Below are 21,730 nucleotides of genomic sequence, written 5' to 3'. Positions count from 1 at the left end.
AGGGATGGCTAAGAAGTATAAAGTACCGAGCACAAATAAGGCCAAAGATAAGAAATAGTTATTTGTGAAATTTTCTGTAGAAGTTACCTTTTATTTTGGAAACTTCTGAAAGAGCAGTTTAGAAAGTCTTTCACTGGTAAAAGATGCTGTTAAATATACTTTTAAAAGCACATTGCACTGAGAATTAAATCACCAGGCAGCTGTAAACTGTAGGACAAATAAAACTACAAATTACATTTATAGGACACATTTCATCCAGAGGAATCCCAGAGCACTTTATAAATGGATTAGAAAGCATGCATCTAGGAATCAGCACACCCACAACTGAAAAACTTTTGCCTCCGGGGCCTGTCCTGGAAGCTTGTTAGCAAAAGACAGCCATGCTGCACTCCAACACGGGCAAAGAGAGCCAGGTCTTAACCGACCCACGTGTCAGCTCCTGATTCAATGCCACCGAGCGGTGCATTACGAAGCATGATCCTGAAATGAAAATTTTTAAGAAATTTCTTTAGGACCAATCATCCAGGAAGTTACAGTGTTTCTCTCTCGTAGCACAGTGAATAGGACATGGGCTTTGAAATCAGACAATCCTGGGAGAAAAATCAGTTTGGCCATTTATTAGTTGTGTGATCATGGGCAAGTTATTTAACTGCTCAAATTCTTAGTTTCCTTATGTGCGCTTGTTGCTATAGTAAATGAGGTGATATAAGACCTTAGCCCTCTGCTTGGGAAATAGCAAACATTCAGTAAATGTTTGTTTTATTCTTTTGCTATGGAGTACAGAAATTATCCCTTCTTTTTAAACATTACTAAAAACCAATTTAAATTTGCTTTCTTATTCATGTTTGTGTCTTCTTCACCACTATTATCTAGGCACATATATATATATATACACGCACATATAATATATAATATATGACACATATCAATACAACTATTTTACTATATGTGAATACATATGTATCATATGATGTACACATATATACTTGGTTGGGGGGATATTACATTTGCACCGTTTTCCTACACCCCACAATTGTTAGGAATTTGCCTGGAAAGAGAATGAAATCTGGCACACATATAGAGGGAGTAACTTACACAGGAGAAAAAGAGCTCTTTTGTGGTGTCAGGTGGGGAGGCTGAGTCTACGAGAGCAGAGGGTTGTAGGTGGGCAGATGTGGTAGTGCCAGTCTTAGGAAGGTTTTACTGATTGCTTCAATGTTCTCGTATCCTCAGTGCCGTGGAAGTAAAACAATCCCCTAGAGTGAAGGTGGGGCAGGAGACTGGGGAGATATAAGGAAAGAGAAAGGATATAAAATACTCATCTAAGAAACAGTGAGAATAAATAGCCTGGGTAGATAGACAGGATTTCTGGCCAGCATAAAAGGCCTTCTTGAAGTCTGGGATCATGTTTTTAAAGTGAGACTAGTCAGCGTGTTGGAATCTTTCTTTTGCCATGTGTAGCTGCATGGCTGTAAACACGGAATAGGTGGAGAATTTGATTTAACCAGTGTTTAAGTTTGATTTAATGAGGACTTAGTTATGCTAAGAAAATCTAATGACAAGAGAGAGGCAAGAGAATGGAGAGCGTTTGCAATGAAGGGATTATAATGGTTGGCTTAGAATTTAAGCTGTGAAAGGACAGAAAGAGAACATCAGGGATGTGAGGGAGAGTGACAAGGTGGTAGAATTAATAAATTGGAGTCACTGAGAAGACTGAGGAATCAGGACCCAGTATACTAGAGGGGGTGAATTAGAAAGATAGGAGCTAGTGGTCAGATAACTTGCTGCATGAAATTGAGACTATAGAGGGTGGTTGTTACTAGCATTGACAAGGTCTAGAGTGTGACCCTAGGTGTGAGTAACCAAGGTAGAATGGAAGACAAGACAATTGGAGTAGAGAGGGTCAAAGAGCTAGGAGGCACGGTGTTGGAAGAATCATCTACTTATATATTAAAATCACTAATTTTTATAACAGCAATAGTGTGAGAGAGACCTTTTTTTTTTTTTTTTTTTTGAGACGGAGTCTCGCGCTGTCACCCAGGCTGGAGTGCAGTGGCCGGATCTCAGCTCACTGCAAGCTCCGCCTCCCGCGTTCACGCCATTCTCCTGCCTCCGAGAGACCTTTATTCATCCAGGTTGTAGCACAGTAAGGGTAAAGCCAAATGCCTCAGAAGTTGGTTAAGGTTTGCAACAAGGTAGTTAATAATTTAATCTAATTCCATGAGATTCAGAGCCAGTGGGACCCGAGGGTCTTTGCAACCTGTGATAATAGAAACAAAGAGATTTAGGGGGAAATTAAGAATAAACCATTATCCTACCACTATACCATGATAGTATTTTGGAATGCATTCTTGCAGAGTTTTAGGTACTTATCCATACCGAATAGAAAGAGTGTAGTCAGTAATAATAGAGATCTGTAAGTCAGCTGCTCTCTTTACCTCCCTGTAGAAATCAAAGCTCCTACCAGTGATTGAGGAAAACTATTTTCACTGGATGATGAAAGAGAAATTGGGAAGAAAGCATAGATTACTGTCTCACTCAAGGAGTCAGTCAAGCAAGGAACAACCAGAAAACTCAGTCACATGCTTACTCCAGGCACGAGAAATATAAAATCCAGAGTCACCTACAGCCCACGTGTAGTGGGAATTTAGGAGTAGTATCACCAGTCATAGTCATTGAAGGTATTTTTCCCTGTCTGTGGTTGTTTATCTTTATTCTAGGTAATTAGATGTGTGAACTTTATCTGTTGGGGAGATCTCCTATTCTTCTTGGCCCAAGTTTTCCCCCCAGGTACATCCAGGCAAGTATTCTACATTGTGAAAGCAAACTGGCAGAGGAACAAAGTCACTTTCTCCAGTGAACTCGATCAGTAACGAAACTGATCTTTTGATCCACAGCTCATGAGCCTTATTTCTAAAATTGTTCTGAAAGTAGGGAGAGAAAATAGGGGAGTTATGTATTTGTCCATCTATCCCACCCATATATATATATATATATATATACACTTTATCCTTTATGTTTTCTGACTTTTTAATGTCCTGTTTCAAAAGGTCTTGGCCAGAACAAGATAATGTATTTTTCTCATATTGTATTCTAGCACATTTATGGTATCATCTTTCATATTTAAGTTTCTACTCTAGCTGAGATTTGCATTGTTTGAAATAGTGATTTAATTTTATTTCATCAAAATATTGTTACTTGTTCTAAATAATAAATAATAATAAATAATAATAAATAAACCATTTATTAAACAGCCTAGATTTCCCCCACTGATTTGAAATGATAATGCGTATAGCCTAGATATCAGATAGCTTCATCTTGTCTTATGTGCATCAGATGAAATGGTCTCAAACCATAAATCTACAATTTCTTACACTCTCTGGATATTCTTGTGGAAGTGTCATCTCAGGCTTAAGTTGAATTACCTCAACCTTTGTTTGTCTGAAAGACTTTGTTTAGTCATCTTTCTCTCTTTTTTTTTTTTTTTTTGAGGTATACATTTTCTAGATTGAAGTTTTGCTTATTTCATCACTTTAAAAATGTCCTGTATGTGATGTTTCTTTTTCTTGGTGTGGCAGCAGGAAGCTGCCTATAAGATATTCTCTTAATATTTGTTTTTCAGTACTAAAAATTGCATGCCTTTGTGTGTTTTTCCTAGCGTTTATCTTACATAAATTTGTTGAGCCCCTTAGATCAGGGTCTATAGTTGTTATCAAATTTCAAATTTTTGCGAAGACTATTTCTGCAATGTTTTGTTTTGTTTTGTTTTGAGACAGAGTCTTGCTTTGTCACCCAGGCTGGAGTGCAGTGGCACAATCTCAGCTCACTGCAACCTCCACCTCCTGGCTTCTAGCAATTCTCCTGCCTCAGCCTTCCGAGTAGCTGGGACTACTAGAGGTGCACACCGCCAGGCTCAGCTAATATATATATATATTTTTTTGTATTTCAGTAGAAACGGGGTTTCAATGTGTTACTCACGCTGGTCTCAAGCTGCTGAGCTCAGGCAATCCACCCGCCTCGGCCTCCCAAAGTGACAGGATTATAGGCGTGAACCACCGCGCCCGGCCTATTTCTGCAATATTTTTTATATTCCTTCCTCTCTCCTTATGTCTCTAATTATGTGCATATATATATGCATATTATATATACATATATAACTTTATCCTCAGGCTAGGCTTTGCCCTTATCCTAGGCTATATACATATATAGTATATATAATTATATATAATGTATATACCTAATATAATATATATTTAATCATATATGTAGATGATTATGTGTATATATTATACATAACATATATCCTAGGATATACACATAAATAGCTTAATTATATATATAATTGTATGTAATATTGTATATATGTAATTATGTGTATATATAAACATATAATAAATATATATGTTAAAACACAATATTAGACTAAGGTCACTAATATTTCTTTTTCAGTTTAACTTTCTGCTTCATTTGGATATATGCTATTGATATATCTTCAAATACTGTGTTTAATTTGCTCTTAAACTAATCCAGTGAAATTTTTACTTTCATTTGATTTTTTAAAAAATGTCTAGCATTTATCTAATTTTCTTCATATTTTTCTTTCTATACAGTTATGATAGCTATTATAATATATGCTTGTTCCATTATTGCTGGCATTTCTGTATCTGTTTCCATTAATTGAATTTTCCCCTGGCTAGGAGTTGCCTTTTTTGCTTCTGGCATATCTAGTAATTATGACAGGATGCTGGATGTAATGATGATTACTTGGTTGAAGGTCTGGATTTTATTGTCTAATTTTAAAGAGTGCTGAGCTTTCTTTTATCAGGAAATCAAGCCACTTACAGATGAGTTTGATCACTTTGAATCCTGCTTTAACTTTGTGCTGGTGAGCCTAGATAGTTCAGGCCTACTACTAAGGCATGACGCCTCTGGGTTCCACGGAATGACCTGATGACCACTGCGGACACGCCACTGCGCCTGACTGGAGCTCAGTAACCCTGTACCCATGGTGAGCTCTGAAAATTGTTCTTTACACAATTCCCTGGTCATCCTTCATTCTGCTTTGTGGAGTTTTACTCTATGCATGTGTGGCATAGTCCTTAGCAAACACTCAAGGAGAAGCCAATGCAGGTATTAGGGATATATTTTCTGCATATCTCTTTCCTTTTCTGGAACTCTGCCCGCAGATTTCACCTGCATTGGTCTCCCTTAGCACTGATTGCCCACTTAACTTCGTAAAACTGCCACACACTCTCTTTAGTTTTCACCTTTTTTGCCTATAGTCTGGAAACTGTTGCCTAATATCTGAACACGGTTATTTTTCAAACATTTTTCAATATTTTTGCAACACTCAGGCCTAGTTTTCTGGTTATTTATATCAGGAGGCTAAGTCTTTGTTGTCTTCGTCACTGGAAGCAGAAGTCAAATCTTCAGAAATTTTCTGTCAGTCTACTTATCTGTTTGCGTGTGATGTATCTTTTTACTACATATTATTTCAACCTCTTTTTCATTTTTTTCTTTGTGAATTTTACTATAATGTATCCAGATATGAGCTTACTTTTATTTATCCTGATTTGTCATTTTTGTGCTTCTCAAACATAAGATTTCATTTAGTTTACTATTTCTATCACATTCTCACACACTTAGTGTTTTCAGCAGTGGCTTTTCACACATCTCTCCATTTTCTCCATCTGGAATTCTTTTCAACTTATGTTGGGCCTTTTAATTATGTCTTCCAGGTCTCTTATTCTATCAGTTTTGTTGTATTCTGATTACTTTCCTATAATCTGTCTTCCCATCATTAAGTCTCTATTTCTAGATATTCTATTTTATCCTTATTCAAATCTTTTTTATTGTTCCTTTTCACATTGACAGATTTCATTTTACTTTGCCTCAGTAACTACATATCCATATTTATTCTGTATTATTTTCAGACTATATTCTATCAATTAAATTCTTGCTTACATAACCCTCATGGTTGCTGGGACTCTGACTCCTCTTCTTGGTGTTTTCTCATTGTATTAGTCCATTTTCACACTGCTGATAAAGACATACCTGAGACTGGGCAATGTCCAAAAAAAGAGGTTTATTGGACTAACAGTTCCACATGGCTGGGGAGGCATCACAATCATAAAGGAAGGCAAGGAGGAGCAAGTCACATCTTACGTAGATGGCAGAAGGCAAAGAGAGAGAGAACTTGTGCAGGGGAACGCCTCTTTTTAAAACCATCAAATTTCATGAGATTTTTCACTGTCATGAGAACAGCATGGGAAAGACTTGTCCCCATGATTCAATTACCTCCCACCAGGTCCTTCCCACAACACATGGGAATTCAAGATGAGATTTGGGTGGGGACACAGCCAAGCCATATCATTCTGTCCCTAGCGCCTCACAAATCTCATGCCCTCACATTTCAAAACCAATCATGCCTTCTCAACAGTCTCCCAAAGTCTTAACTCATTTCAGCATTAACTCACAAGTCCACAGTCCAAAGTCTCATCCTAGACAAGCCAAGTCCCTTCCACCTATGAGCCTGTAAAATCAAAAGCAAGTTAGCTACTTCCTAGATACAATGAGGGCACAGGCATTAGGTAAATACAGCCATTCTAAATGGGAGAAATTGGTCAAAATGAAGGGATTACAGGTCCCATGCAAGTCCAAAATACAGTGGGGCAGTCAAATCTTAAAGCTCAAAAATTATCTCCTTTAACTCCATGTTTCACATCCAGGTCATGCTGATGCAAGAGGAGGGTTCACATGGTCTTGGGCAGCTCTGCTCCTGTGGCTTTGCAGAATACAGCCTCCTTCCTGGCTGCTTTCATGGGCTGGAATTGAGTGTCTGCAGCTTTTCCAGGTACACAGTGTAAGCTGTCAGTGGATCTATCATTCTGGGGTCTGGAGGACAGTGGCTCTCTTCTCACAGCTCCACTAGGCAGTGCCCCAGTAGGGACTCTATGTGGGGACTCCAACCCCACATTTCCTGTCTGCAATGCCCTAGCAGAGGTTCTCCATGTGAGCCCCACCTATGCAGCAAACTTCTGCCTGGACAACCAGGTGTTTCTGTACATCCTCTGAAATCTAGGTTGAGGTTCCCAACCCCAATTCTTTTTTTTTTTTTTTTCTTGAGACGGAGTCTCACTCTGTCGCCCAGGCTGGAGTGCAGTGGCGCGATTCCGGCTCACTGCAAGCTCCGCCTCCTGGGTTCACGCCATTCTCCTGCCTCAGCCTCCTGAGTAGCTGGGACTACAGGCGCCCACAACCGCGCCCGGCTAATTTTTTGTATTTTTAGTAGAGACGGGGTTTCACCGTGGTCTCGATCTCCTGACCTTGTGATCCGCCCGCCTCGGCCTCCCAAAGTGCTGAGATTACAGGCGTGAGCCACCGCGCCCGGCCCCAACCCCAATTCTTGACTTCTGTGCACTCGCAGGCTCAACACCACATGGAAGTTGCTGAGGCTTGGGGGCTTGTACCCTCTACAGCCACAGTCCGAGGTGTACCTTGACTCCTTTTAGCCATGACTGGAGTGGCTGGGATGCAGGGCACCAAGTCCTTAGGCTGCACACAGCAGGGAGGCCCTAGGCCCAGCCCATGAAATCATCTTTTCCTCCTGGGCCTCTGGCCTGTGATGGGAGGGGCTGCTGTGAAGATCTCTGGTATGCCCTGGAGACATTTTCCCCATTGTCTTGGGGATTAACATTCTGCTTCTCATTACTTATGCAAACTTCTGCAGCCAGATTTAATTTCTTCTCAGAAAATGGAATTTTCTGGAATTGTCAGGTTTCAAATTTTCCAAACTTTTATGCTCTGCTTCCCTTATAAAACTGAATTCCTTTAGCAGCACCCAAGTCACTTCTCAAAGGCTTTGCTGCTTAGAAATTTCTTCCACCAGATGGCCTAAATCATCTCTCTCAAGTTCAAAGTTTCACAAATCTCTAGAGCAGGGGTAAAATGCCACCAGTCTCTTTGCTAAAACATAACAAGAGTCACCTTGCTCCACTTCCCAAGAAGTTTCTCATCTCCATCTCAAGCCATTTCAGCCTGGATTTCATCATCCATGTCACTATCAACATTTTTGTCAAAGCCATTCAACAAGCCTCTAGGGAGGTCCAAACTTTTTCACCTTTTCTTGTCTTCTTCTGAGCCCTCCAAACTGTTCCAGCCTCTGCCTGTTTCCCAGTTCCAAAGTTCCTTCCACGTTTTTGGGTATCTTTTCAGCAGCACCCCACTACTAGTACCCATGTACTGTATTAGTCCATTTATATGCTGCTGATAAAGACATACCTGAGATTGGGAAATTTTCAAAAAAAGAGGTTTATTGGACTTACAGGTCCACATGGTGGGGGAGGCCTCACAGTCATGGTGGAAGGCAAGGAGGAGTAAGTTACATCTTACAGAGATGGCAGCAGGTAAAGAGAGAGAGAATTTGTGCAGGGGAATGCATCTTTTTAAAACCATCAAATCTCATGAGAATTATTCACTATCATGAGAACAACAGGGGAAATACATGCCCACATGATTCAATAATCTCCCATCAGGTCCCTCCCATAACACGTGAGAATTCAAGATGAGAAATTTGGGTGGGCACACAGCCAAACCATATCGTGTGTTTTGTACCATTTTTATACAAAGTGGGTCTTTGTTTTCTGTACGAGGGGTAGATGACCTGGATTGTGGAATTCAATGTTTCTCTCAGGAATTTTAGGGTTATTACTGGTCGTGAACCATTTTTGATTAATTGATCGACTTAAAGGTCTTGGAACTCTAGGGTGTTATAATTTCAATATCTAAATAGGCAAAATTTTCATAACTTAGATTTTCAACGGACATTTATTGTCTCTCTGGAGTCTAGGTAGAGACAGGTATGCTGCACAGGCTTTTCCCTAATCTGCCTTTTGCTGACATTTTAGCCCTTTGAGATTCTAGTTTTATGTAGGAATCTCAGTTTTAGCTTTTACTTGGCAAGAGCCCACGGCCTACCTACTGTGCATGCAGGGCATGAGCTTTATGAAACAAGCTCTTCCATGATTCAGAACAATAACGGAAACTTGGGCAGCCACAACATATATTCTCATGTTTTTTATTCTAGTTTTTAGTTCACTATTTGTTTCCTGCATCTCGAGATTTCCTTTTCTTTCTTGAATTACTTTTGTTTTATTGTATTCAGCATCTCTACTTAGTTTTAAGAGGAAATGTTTCAGTTTCATAGACAATAATCTGACCAGAAATTGTATATTATTTTTAAAAGAATAAAAAATGAAAATTGCTTCTCATATGAACATAATATAGACATGAGATTCGAAATGGTCACGGTTTCCTAACCCTTTCCTATCTTTAGAGTTATCTATTTAATTTAATTTTTGGCAGAATAAATTTACTACATATTTTGATTAATAAAATATCTTACTGATGGTGTCAATCAGGGAAACGTGTTTTGTATTCAGTCCTTGAATGTCACTGTGCAAATTAAGGAGTTATAATTTAATTCCTGTATAAAACAGTGGATTATAAACCTGGCTCTATATCAGAAACATTTTTAGAGCTTGGTGAACATAATTTGAGCTTGTGATTGAGTAAATCTTGGGTGCAGCCATGTATAAATGGAATTAAGCCTTAATCCTACTTCAAATAACATGTCCTGAAGCCTTTATGTCCTAAAAATCTTGTATCCCACCAAGTCTAAAATACTGCTAACCAATATCCCGCTAGCCATAGAATTTGAAAATAAAAAAAAAAGAGAGAAAAACAGAAAACTCTCATTTGAACAGTACACCTTTATTTAGGGTGTGCAAATTAGTGTTTTCTTTCCTGGTACCCTATGTGGTAAAGTGCCAGTTGACCCCATTTCGTTTTTGGAATGTGCAGAAATTTTAAATTTCTATCATTCTGATAATTAGAATTAAACATCCTGCTTATTTGTTTTATTAACTTCGCTTTGTTTTAAATGTAGATAGGATTAAGCTCAATATATACTTGCTGAGCTTTACTTTGTATCTCTTTCAGAAATATTGTTATTGCCACTCTAAACTTCTATATAGCACCTGAAATTTTATTCTCAATTTTCCATTAATCTTTTTTTCTCAATAATATTATACATTTCTTGGGGTCAACCATCCCTAAATAAGTACCCTTATCATTTTACCACTGTGTCTAGTATAGGCACTTAATACAAAGATACTCAATCAATGTCTAATTGATCTCATGGCCTTTATTTTACATGCATTTTCCATATAATTACCCACTCTCTACTCTTTTCTCAGTTTATTTATTCATCCTTTCTCTCACTGTACAGTCTCTCGAAACCATAGATATATGATAATCAAGAGGCTATTTCATGAATGTATCACCTGAATACTATAATTGTGGTCATGTCTATCTATAATATTCCTAGAAGCACTAAGAATTTCCCTGAGGACTGCCATAATACCAGAAATCTACACTCATGAACACTATTTGACCTGGGCAGTAAAACCTAGTATTTTACTACCTACTATTGTACTTCAAATCTAATCTTAGGGGAAACACATTAATATATTAAAAAAAACATTAACCCAGAGTACTTGCTCTGTTCATGACAGAGTAACTGGTATTTCATCAACCCACTGGCCAATAGAAAACAACTAAGAGGAGCGGTAGGGTTGGGAGAGAGACAGTGTGTGTGTGTGTAATGAGACTGCAGAGCAACTAGGCAAGGGACTAGAGCTCAAACAACAACAAAACACATCAATTCAACTGGACTGAGGATGTAGACATCATGGCAGCCAGAAGTGTCAAATCCCACACAGAAAGCAGCCATAAAAAAGAGAGGATAAAATTTCAAATATAATTTCCCCTCGTGGTATTGATTCTTAAATGTCACAAACAGAGAAATTTACAAAATCAGGAAGATGGCAGCAGTTGGAGTTTAAAGAGCTAAGGAGAAATGTTAGCATTATGCTGGGTCATGTAGATAATGTTCAAATTCTGTCCAATTAAAGGGGCCCAGTAAGCATTAGGAATTCTCTTGAAGCCCTGAAAGACCATGTCCTAGGATTAAGAGCAAAACCCAAATCGGCCAAAGACTAAAGCCATCCTTTAAAATTATAAGGAATCCATGTGAACCTAATACACCCTCAAAAACATTTTAATGGTTTTTGGAGAAAGAAAATATCAAGGGCCTCCACAATTTTTTATTTAAAAAAAAAAAAAAAAAGGCCAAGTTAAATAACTGAGTGTAGCGAGACATATGGATGATTCAGATATTTGTATTTTCAGAAAAGAATTTTAAAATGAATACAATTAATTTGTTCAAGAAAATATAGGATTGTATTTATAGTTTCAAAAGATACCTCGAATCCATAAAAGCAATTCAAAGAAAAATTCAATTTTAAAATGGAAAAACATGTTTGAATTATTTGATAACTGTAAAGAATGTGAAATCTCTAAATTATGAGAGTAACTATTGAGAGAATTATGAAAGACTGTATCATTAAAAAACTGAGAATGGTGGCTCACTCTTATAATCCCAGCACTTTGGGAGGCCAAGGAGGACAGATCACCTGAGGTCAGGAGTTTGAGACCAGCCTGGTCAACATGGTGAAACCCCATCTCTACTAAAAATACAAAAATTAGCTGGGGATGGTGGGGTGTGCCTGTAATCCCAGCTACTCGGGAGGCTGAGGCAGAAGAATCACTTGAACCCAGGAGGCAGAGGTTGCAGTGAGCCGAGATCGTGCCATTGCACTCCAGCCTGGGTGACACGAGTGAAATTCAATCTTTGAAAAACAAAAAAACAACAACAACAAAAAAACTGATTAATGGAGGAAAAAATGGAATAATAAAAAAGGCCTGATTTATAAAAAAAGAAGTCAAGGAAAAAAGAAACACACGAATGAAAATAAATAGAAAGACAATAGAATTAAACCCAAGTATTAATTAATTGGCATGTATCTGAACTAAATATTCTAATTAAAAGGCAAAGATCATCATGCTGGCTGATAAGGTAATTATATATGTATATTATATATACGTTTAATATATATTTTATATGTATACACAGAGACGAAATACACTTTAAATATGTGGAGAAAATAATTGAAAGTTAAGGCTGGGCGCGGTGGCTCACGCCTGTAATCCCAGCACTTTGGGAGGCCGAGGCGGGCGGATCATGAGGTCAGGAGATTGAGACCATCAGGGCTAACACGGTGAAAGCCCATCTCTACTAAAAACACAAAAAATTAGCTGGGCGAGGTGGCAGGCGCCTGTAATCCCAGCTACTCAGGAGGCTGAGGCAAGAGAATGGCGTGAACCCGGGAGGCGGAGCTTGCAGTGAGCCGAGATGGCGCCACTGCACTCCAGCCTGGGCGACAGAGCAAGACTCCACCTCAAAAAGAAAAAAAAAAAAAAAAAGAAAGTTAAAATATTGAACAGCTGTACATGAATACATTAATAAAAAGAAAGTAAATATGGTTTTATAATATAGAAAAAGCAAACTTTAAGAAAAAATATTTCTAGAGATAGTAAAGAATGTTTCATAATAATTATAGTCAACTCAATAGGAAATGAAATAGCCCAAATGTGTATACATCATATATCATAGTTTCAAAATATATAAGTCAGGTGAAAACAAAAAAGGGAATAGAGAAAAGCATACTTAACTAGAGATTTTAACGGTCCATCAAAGGGTAAAGACATGTAAGACATGAAAAAAAAAAGAGGTCTAGTGCAGTGGCTCATGCCTGTACTCCCAGCACTTTGGGAGGCTGAAGCAGGAGGATTGCTTGAGCTCAGGCAGACAAGGCTGTAGTGAGTCTTTGCACCACTGCACTCCAGCCTGGCAGACAGAGCAAGATCCTGTCTCAAAAGTGAAAAAAAAAATGAACTAACTTGACTTAATTGGCACCAATTACATTTATTGAACATTGTGCTGTATAGTCGCAAAACAGACTTTTTCCCAGTGCACATGCAATATTTACCAAAATAGACTATACATTGTCACAAAGCAAATCTCAAACAATTTTAAAGGACTGAAATAATTCAGAGCATTTTTTTTTTTTTGACTACATTAAAATTAAGCTGGCCAGGCATGGTGGCTCACGCCTGTAATCCCAGCACTTTGGGAGGCCGAGGTGGGTGGATCACGAGGTCAGGAGATCGAGACCATCCTAGCTAACATGATGAAACCCTCTCTCTACTAAAAATACAAAAAATTAACCGGGCGTGGTGGCGGGCGCCTGTAGTCCCAGCTACTCGGGAGGCTGAGGCAGGAGAATGGTGTGAACCCGGGAGGCGGAGCTTGCAATGAGCCGAGATTGCACCACTGCACTCCAGCCTGGGCCACAGAGCAAGACTCTATCTCCAAAAAAAAAAAAAAAAAAAAGAAAAAGAAAAAAAAAATTAAGCTAGAAAAAGTAAAAGAAACTTAGAAAATTTCATTTGTTTGCAAATTAACCAATATATCTCCAGATGAGCACTACCATTCAAGAGAAATGAATGCATATGTTCCATAAAAGACATATATGAGAGCATTTGTAGCATTTAATACTCTTGAAATAGCCCAAATGCCCTTTATTGGGTGAATGAATAAACAAATTATGGTATATTCATATACACATAGCAATTAAAAAGAGAAAACTGCTACTACATGGAACCATTTGGATAGATTCTACAGAAACGTTATTGACTGAAAGAATCCAGACACCAAAATATATATACTGTATGATTTCATTATTTAAGGTTCAAAGATGGGTAAAATTTCTCTCTCATGACAGAAGTCAAAAACTACTTCTGGAAGACAAGATGGTATTGATTGGGAAGGTACATGATGGAGTATTTGGGGTGTAGGAAAAAACTGCAAAATCATCTTGTAGGACATAGTCATGCAAGTATGAGTGTGTGTTTCTGTGGGTGTATGTGTACAATTTACTGTAAGCATGTTATACTCTCTGTTATGCGCTGAACTGTGTCCCTTCAAAATTCATATGCTGAAGACCTAATCCCCAGTACCCCAGAATGTGATGGCATTTGGAAACAGGGCCTTGAAAGAGAAATTAAGGTTAAATGAGGACATATGGGTAGGTCCTAATCCAATCTGTAAAACTAGGTGGGCATAGTGGCACATGCCTGGAGTCCCAGCTACTTGGGAGGCTGAGGCCAGAGGATCACTTGAGCCCAGGAGGTCGAAACTGCAGTGAGCTATGACTGGGACACTGCATTCCAGCCCAGGAAACAGAGCAAGACCTTATACCAAGGGGAATCTGGACACAGAGAGACACAGGAGCATGCTTTAACAGGAAGAGGACCTTCTGATGAGGCGGCAAGAAAGCGGCCATTAGCAAGCCAAGGAGAGAGGCCTCAGGAGAAACGAAGGCTGCCAGTGACTTGACCTTGGACGTCTGTGCTCCAGAACTAGGAGAAAATAAATTTCTGATGTTTAAGCCTCCCAGTCTGTGATATTTTCTTATGGTAACCCTGGTAAACCAACAGAACTCCCAAAATAGAAAACAGGAACTAATATTTTAAGTGCTTAACATACTCATTTAATCCTTTCTACCACCTTATGTAGTAAACACAATAATCATCCCTGTTTTACAGAGAAGTAATTTGTCAAAGATCATAAAGGTATTCAGATGCAGTCCAGTAATGTAACTATATTGTTCGACTCTGAAGTCCCTATGTTAATTCCTAGGGTACATTCTTTACAGTTTCTTTTAGCAAGTAGTTGGCTAGCAGAGGGCAATGGTTCTGCAGACATGGCCAGGAAAGTTTTTGGATATGAACACTAAGAAAAAGAAAACTCCAGAGCATGGGGCATTGTCAAAAGAGTAAGACTAAAAGGACCTCTAGCATGAAGGGTGTGGGTGAGGGTAGGTACCCGTAGAGCACTTATCCTCTGGGTAAAGTGTCAGCAATAGGGAACATGTTGTTTGTGCTTCACACTCTAACTAGTTATGAATGTTTCCCACTACAGCGCCAGATCCTCAAGTCCTGCAGCAAGGACGACGTCTCATTTTCATTATCCTGTGTGGTATGGGACGTTGAAGAGACCATGAATGTGTGTTGAGTTAAAGGGAAAGGACTGACAGATCTTTCAAAATGACCTTGTCCTACTTTACGTTGTTTTCCTTAAAACTAGTCCCGCTCTCATCTTACACCTCTAATGGTGGAAAATAAATTGCAGTCTCACATACTAATTCCGAAGCTCTCTGTAAGTTTTATTTATTAATGCTAATCAAATATGCTAAATATGCCAAATGTGCCTGTTGCACATAAAATGTGATCCAGCAGTGGATTTTTGGTACCATATTTTCTCTATCCCTTTAATAGCTTTATTCTCCTCCAGAGCGTTGTTGTATCTCCTGTGTCTTGCATTTTCCTGCTCCCTTTTGCTCTGTGCGGTTGTCTTCCTGTCTTTTTCTTCCATTTTCTCTGATTTACTCCCTTTTGAGGGGGCTGTCACTGGCTCAGCATCTAGTGATTGATAATCATGTCTTGTTCTCACACTGTAATTGCTGTGTCAAGACGGCAGGCGCAGTAGGCTGCCACGATTTTACCACTGACTAAAGAGCAGATTTGCTGCCTGCTGATTAATTGGAGGGGTGCCTCAAATGAGGAAGTAACTCTCTCTCCCCAAATGCCTCTTTTCTTCATGTAAAGACAGACTCACTAACCATACACTAGAGCCCTCATCCGCAGTGGTCAAAGCAATATATCTTTCAATATATTATTAATTGGTTTTCAGGAATTTTCAAGATAATGCTCATTTAGCTTTCCCCAAGTTCTTTCAAATAATTGCAAGGCAGTACTTCTATTTTTCCTTACAGATAAGGAAACTAGGTCACAAAGACTTCAATTATCTTTCCTGTCCTCACTGTGAGGAGTCGTCAGTGATGACAGAAGTAGAATTGCAGGCTATTTTTCCTTTAAACTAATTTTCAGATTATACAGCCCCACCCCAAACACATGCAAACACAGAGTTAATCTAAAAACAAAGAGATAGCAATAATGTATCAATACAGTTTATCAATAAAGATTCTTAGTGTGAAGTTTTGCTGGGCTAATGCATACATTCCGTTCCATTAGACAGTGAGTCCCTCAGAGAGATATTTTTGAGTGAAGCAATTGCCTTTGCAGCCCTCAACAGTGGATGCCTCACTTGTAAAAATGAAACATGGGATTGTAACTGGCATCATGTTTTACTTATAGTTTGAGCTAAAGTTTGAACATTCTTTGATATAATTTGAATTATTGGTAGGCAAACTATTTATATATGTATTTTTCACGTGTGTGTGTGTAAAGACAGATAGACAGAGAGAGAGAGTCTTGCTCTATTGCCTAGGCTGGAGTGCAGTGATGTGATCATAGCTCACTGCAGCCTCAAACTCCTCGGCTTAAGCCACTCTTCCACCTCAGGCTACCAAGTATCTGAGAATACAGGCATGTACCTCCATGCAAGACTAATTTAAAATAAATATTTTGTTTTTGAGACAGTGTCTTGTTATGGTGCCCAGGATGGTCTCAGGCCTTCTGCAATCCTCGTGCCTCAGCCTCCCAAGTAGCTGGGATTACAGATGCAACCACTGCACCCAGCCAGATTATATATTTTAACATAAACTTCATTGTTTCTAACTATACATAAAAATATGAACAGGACCAGAATGTTGTATAGTCTTGCCATGTGACAAGGAAGATAATAGTAGAATGAAATCATGGACTAATTACCTCTGAAGTTATGGGTAAACAATGTTGAGGCCAGAAACTCGTTCTGAAGGCTTTTCCCATAGAGACAACCAAGTTTCTAGAACTTCCCTTTAAGAAACCTGGATGAGTTGTAATTATATGTAGAAGCAGTATATTAAATGATGCTGGGAAACAACCATTGAAAGGGAGTTCTGGTTCCTAATCTTCGTAAAAAGTGTAATGAATTTAAGAATGCATACTTTAAAATGTGGAGAGCATCAGTGAAGTCATCTGAGGTCTTCTAAACTCACCTGTGGATTTTCACAACATGCTGAGGCATATATTAACTTTCTAGGTGAAGAGATTTGAGCATAAAGTAAAATCTGAGGACACTAGAGTTTAACTGAGCTAACAAACACACAATTAACCGCAGCACTGCTAGATCTAGTCTGTGACTTAGCATTTTCTCTTTATGTTTTATCAAATACCCTGGCCATCTTCCTGAGGAAAATGGAGCTTGAATCTGATTTTAATCAACAGTGAAGGGTTTGAATACTTCTAAATTTTCCAGGTGGAATGAAAGTGTGTGATCTTTAAATGGAACTAAGGGCTCTCGTTGTCATCTTCAACTTCAAGAGAGTTTAATTTTAGGGGTTAGTATCACAAAGGATTGACAAGTCACACACTGAAGTGGTAATGGTCCTTTGAGAGGAGAACAAGAACATTGGTCTTCTCAAGGTGCTAAAGTGATGATGAGAGGCTTAAGTGTCCTTATATGTCATTAATGTGAAAAGCAAAGTATGTTCAAGTTGAATTTGCAGTGTCCTTACCATGACAAGTTTATAGCCTCTTACAGATTAATAGCATGGCTGCCAAAATTGCCTCGGTGCCTATGCATTAAAGGTTCACAAATGAAACAGGTTTTTTTTTTTTAAATTTAACCTCTGAGAATATTTATTTGTTCCCCTTCCCTATTTATTAGCTTTTTTACTGAATTGAGTAATTAGAACACTTTTCTTCTGCTGAAAAATGGCAAGCGGTAAGGTAATTTTTCCTTTCCCCTTCGTAGTAAACAGTAAATTGATTTTAAAAAGAGGTACTTCCACACATTAAAAATGGCACTAGAAAGACACATAGTGCTAAGCCACTTTAGAATGCAGATTGCTTAAGTCATCCACACTTTCAAGTTGCTGATCTCTTCGCAAAATTTGCAGTGCATATGTAGTTCAGCTTCAACTACATGATTGTGTTTACTTTACAGGATAGTGCTGACCACTAAGCAAATCATCTTTTAAAAAACACCCCAACTAGTCAATAAGTAACATGTTTCCATGTGTTAGTCATGTTTAACATGTACTAGTCAGTTCTCACACTAATAAAGACATACCTGAGACTGGGCATTCATAAAGGAAAGAGTTTTAATTGACACACGGTCCAGCATGGCTGGGGAGGCCTCAGGAAACTCACAATCATGGCATCAGGGGAAGCAAACACGTCCTCTTATACACGGCAGCAACAAAGAGAAGCGCCCAGAAAAAGGGGGAAAAGCCCCTTATAAAACCATCAGATCTCGTGAGACTTACTCACTATCACCTCGTGAGACTCACTCACTATCACGAGAACAGAACGAGGGTAACCGCCCCTGTGATTCATTTACCTCCCACTGGGTCCCTCTCACAACATGTGGGGATTACATGAACTACATTTCAAGATGAGATTTGGGTGGGGAACAGTCAAATCATGTCAGCATGTACTTATCTTTCTGAGTGATACCTCCTGCAATATGTGATAATAGTAGGAGGTGAAAGTCACTTACTCATTTTTAATTCTCTTTCTTGCACACAGAAGGATTGCTTAGATCTTGCCTGATTGTTTTTAGGTCTATTTTTAATATCTAATGCATTAGGTAGGACTAATTGATATGATCATAATTCTAGCTCTCGTCAATTGTTGAGTGACTCAGGGAAAGTTATGTTCTCTGATTTATAAATTCTCTGTGCAAAGAGAAGGTATCAAGTGTAATGGACCTACTTTATAAGAATTTTGAGAAATGCAACTTTGAAAATCAAACAGAAAATGTTCCCAAACTCAAAGTGCTATATAAATATTTAATTATGTTAGCACTGATTAAAATGCCCAGTAGAGATATATTAATCTTGTTTTAGACCATCTTTTTTTTTTTTTTTTTTTTTGCAAGAAATTCCAGATAGACATTAAGCATCACTCTTGATTAAACATTTATACAAGTAAGTGCCTTGGTACTGCTGTTTTTGATTCATGTCTAAATAGCCTAGGGCCTAGGCACTTGTGGTTACGTTTAATTTTCTGCAAGGATACTTTGTATCTTACATTGGAATGGTTCTTTAGGGAAACGTAAGCTCCTTTTGAGAGTAGTTTGAGGACAGTCACTGATGTCCTAGGGAAGTTGCTGCCAGACGTTTTGTTTCATGTCCCTGATATTTACTTCGTAAACAAGCTAACAAATGAGGGTTGAATAGTTTACTGAGGGGGAAGCAATGCTTGTAGTGAAGGGAGAACTGGGTGAGATTGGGCCCTGCACTGCTAAGGGGTAGAGGAGAGGGTCTCTGCTCAAGAGACTGTGGGAGGCTTTAGGTAGAATTTGCATCTCGAGGGGTGAGCCCTCTGAGCCTGCCCGGCAGGAAGTATTTCCAGAGAAACAAAATGCATCTGTCCAATCCACACCATCTCACCAGAGGACCCTCTAATAATGGCTATCTGACTATAAATACTTTTTGTTAAGCTAAGGAAACCACTGAAGTTCATTTGAAATGAAATGTCTGTGTTTTTTTTAGTAATTTACTAAACATCTTGAATCTTGTGGGCTGCCAACATGGTATGTTGAGATTTTTTCTGTAATCACTTATTTTGACTATTAATGATCTTTTCTTGTTTAATTACCTGCATTCTAATTCAGTCTAGCCTGTCCACTCTCTCCCAGTGTTGGGCAGCCCTTAACCACAGGGACTGGGAGCAGAGAAAGGGCAAGATAAACCCTTTTTTACCCCTCCTCTTCATTCTGACATTTCTGCTTCTTTGGGATTGGGGTAGGGGAAGAAGACTTAAGGGAAGAAGTAAAATTATTTTTACAAGTGCTATTATAGGGCATGTTCGATTTTGTATTTTGCCCCATGCGGTAAGTTCTCAAATGTGGACTTTGTTGTCAAGCTCAAGTGGGAGGCCACTCGGTTAGTGTCTGACACATCAGATACATCAGATATCCACTGGCTTGACTTCCTTGTGCCTGGTCCAGCAGTGCATACCCCAAAGTCTCTTGCTGCTTGACTGTGGCTGGCAGGAGGTCTCCTTGGGTCCTGCCAAGACAACTCCAGCTCAGCTGCCTTGACAGGGCTCTGCCTGTCCCAGGGGAGTATGATGTATCCTTGTCCTCCCAATGGTGGGGATGCTTATCACCTGATTGACTGCTGACTCCTCTCTAGTTTTGTTCTACCCTGCTCTAATAACCACAGATGGCACATCAGTAAGTCCACTGTATGGACTCTAATAGAATAAAATACCAGTTCCCTAATATCTACACTTGGTGCTCTCTGGAAGCTATCATTAGTTGAATTGGGAGAGGTGGACCAAACTCAGAACATTCTCTGTCATCACTCACTATTCCCAGGTACCCCTCCAGTCCATCCTCTTCTGCTTGTGATGACTCTTATGACACAGGAGTGGAAGTTCTGCCACCAGCCTCTTAATGAGTCCCACAGAGGTTTCTCGGGGGGGCTAGGAGAACAGTCTTCTCAAAGCACTGAACTAATGATGAGCGGCATCTCACCTTTGCTTAAAAAACAGTATTTTATCATGTGTGTTCTTCCTATTTGAAAAGCTTTAACTCTGAATTTCTTTCTTAATATCAACAACAAAACCTTGCTCCTTTTAGGCTTACAAAAGACTACTTAGTCTTATGGGTTCTCAAACTTTCTATGAGAAACATCATTTCCAACTTCTCTTCCACAGTCCTAAAACAGGCAGCGTTGTCGAAAGCATTACATACTTTGACACTAAACTCCTTACACATAGTAAGGGCTCAATAATTAGTTCTTAAGCACTTACCATACAGACATAATTCTAGTACAGTGTGGTACGTTGTACACAACATTTTTGTATTGGAATTACTTGCTTATGTGTGTCTCCCATTTCACGGTATGTGCCTCCAGGAAGTAACTGTTATTGCTATGCATGGAATTTTGCATGTAACAATTACTTTCACAACATTCTGCCATGATTCTTGATATAAAAGCAGTTATTAACATTGTTATCTCTGTTGTTCTCTCCCCACTATATACTGATCAGTGAAAAAAATGATTTAAGAAATGGGGAATTTAAAGACCAGATGGTATGGTTGACCAGTACCCTCAATTATCAATTAATTATATATTATAGGACATCATCCTGAAGACTTTCAGCATTTCCTAGATATGATATTTCTTACTTGGAACATTGATACACCTTTGACTTTCAAATCTATGACATAGGGACAATTTTATCTATTATGCTATCTTAAAATTATGATTTTGGTATTTAATAACTAAATTACTTAGGATGGGTATACTTTGCACCACTTTGTTCAATTAGACATGAAGAAGAAAACTTACAACATAGAAATGCTCTAAATTTTTTGTGTTCATTTGAAAAATAAAATACCAACTCTGCATTTGGTTAATGTTCATTTTATAAAATACCTTAAAAGAACAGATAAAATAGTTGAGGTTACATAATAACCAGAATTGAAAAGGAATGAAGAAAATATAAATTAATGGAAGATGTGACTATTTTGCCACATTACACAAGTTTTAAAAAGGCATTTAAAAAAACAATAAAACAGTAATTGGGGAAAAAACCCTTCACTCTATCGGTGTCTTTGTCTGGAAAACTTTCCCAGAATCACTAAAATTCCAGGTCAACAGGCAGTACCTGAATTATTCAAATATACTGTAATTTGCTTTCAAATCTGTTAGCTGAAGAGAAACTAACATTTTAACCAAGTTAATTCAGTGCAAATCAAAGCTTCAAGTTGAAAATCTGAGATAAAAAAGTAACGTTCAAACTG

The sequence above is a fragment of the Macaca nemestrina genome, chromosome 2 (assembly GCF_043159975.1).
Source record: "Macaca nemestrina isolate mMacNem1 chromosome 2, mMacNem.hap1, whole genome shotgun sequence".
Classification (NCBI taxonomy): domain Eukaryota; kingdom Metazoa; phylum Chordata; class Mammalia; order Primates; family Cercopithecidae; genus Macaca; species Macaca nemestrina.
The sequence above is the reverse complement of the archived record's forward strand: the minus strand, read 5'-3'. Positions refer to the sequence as shown.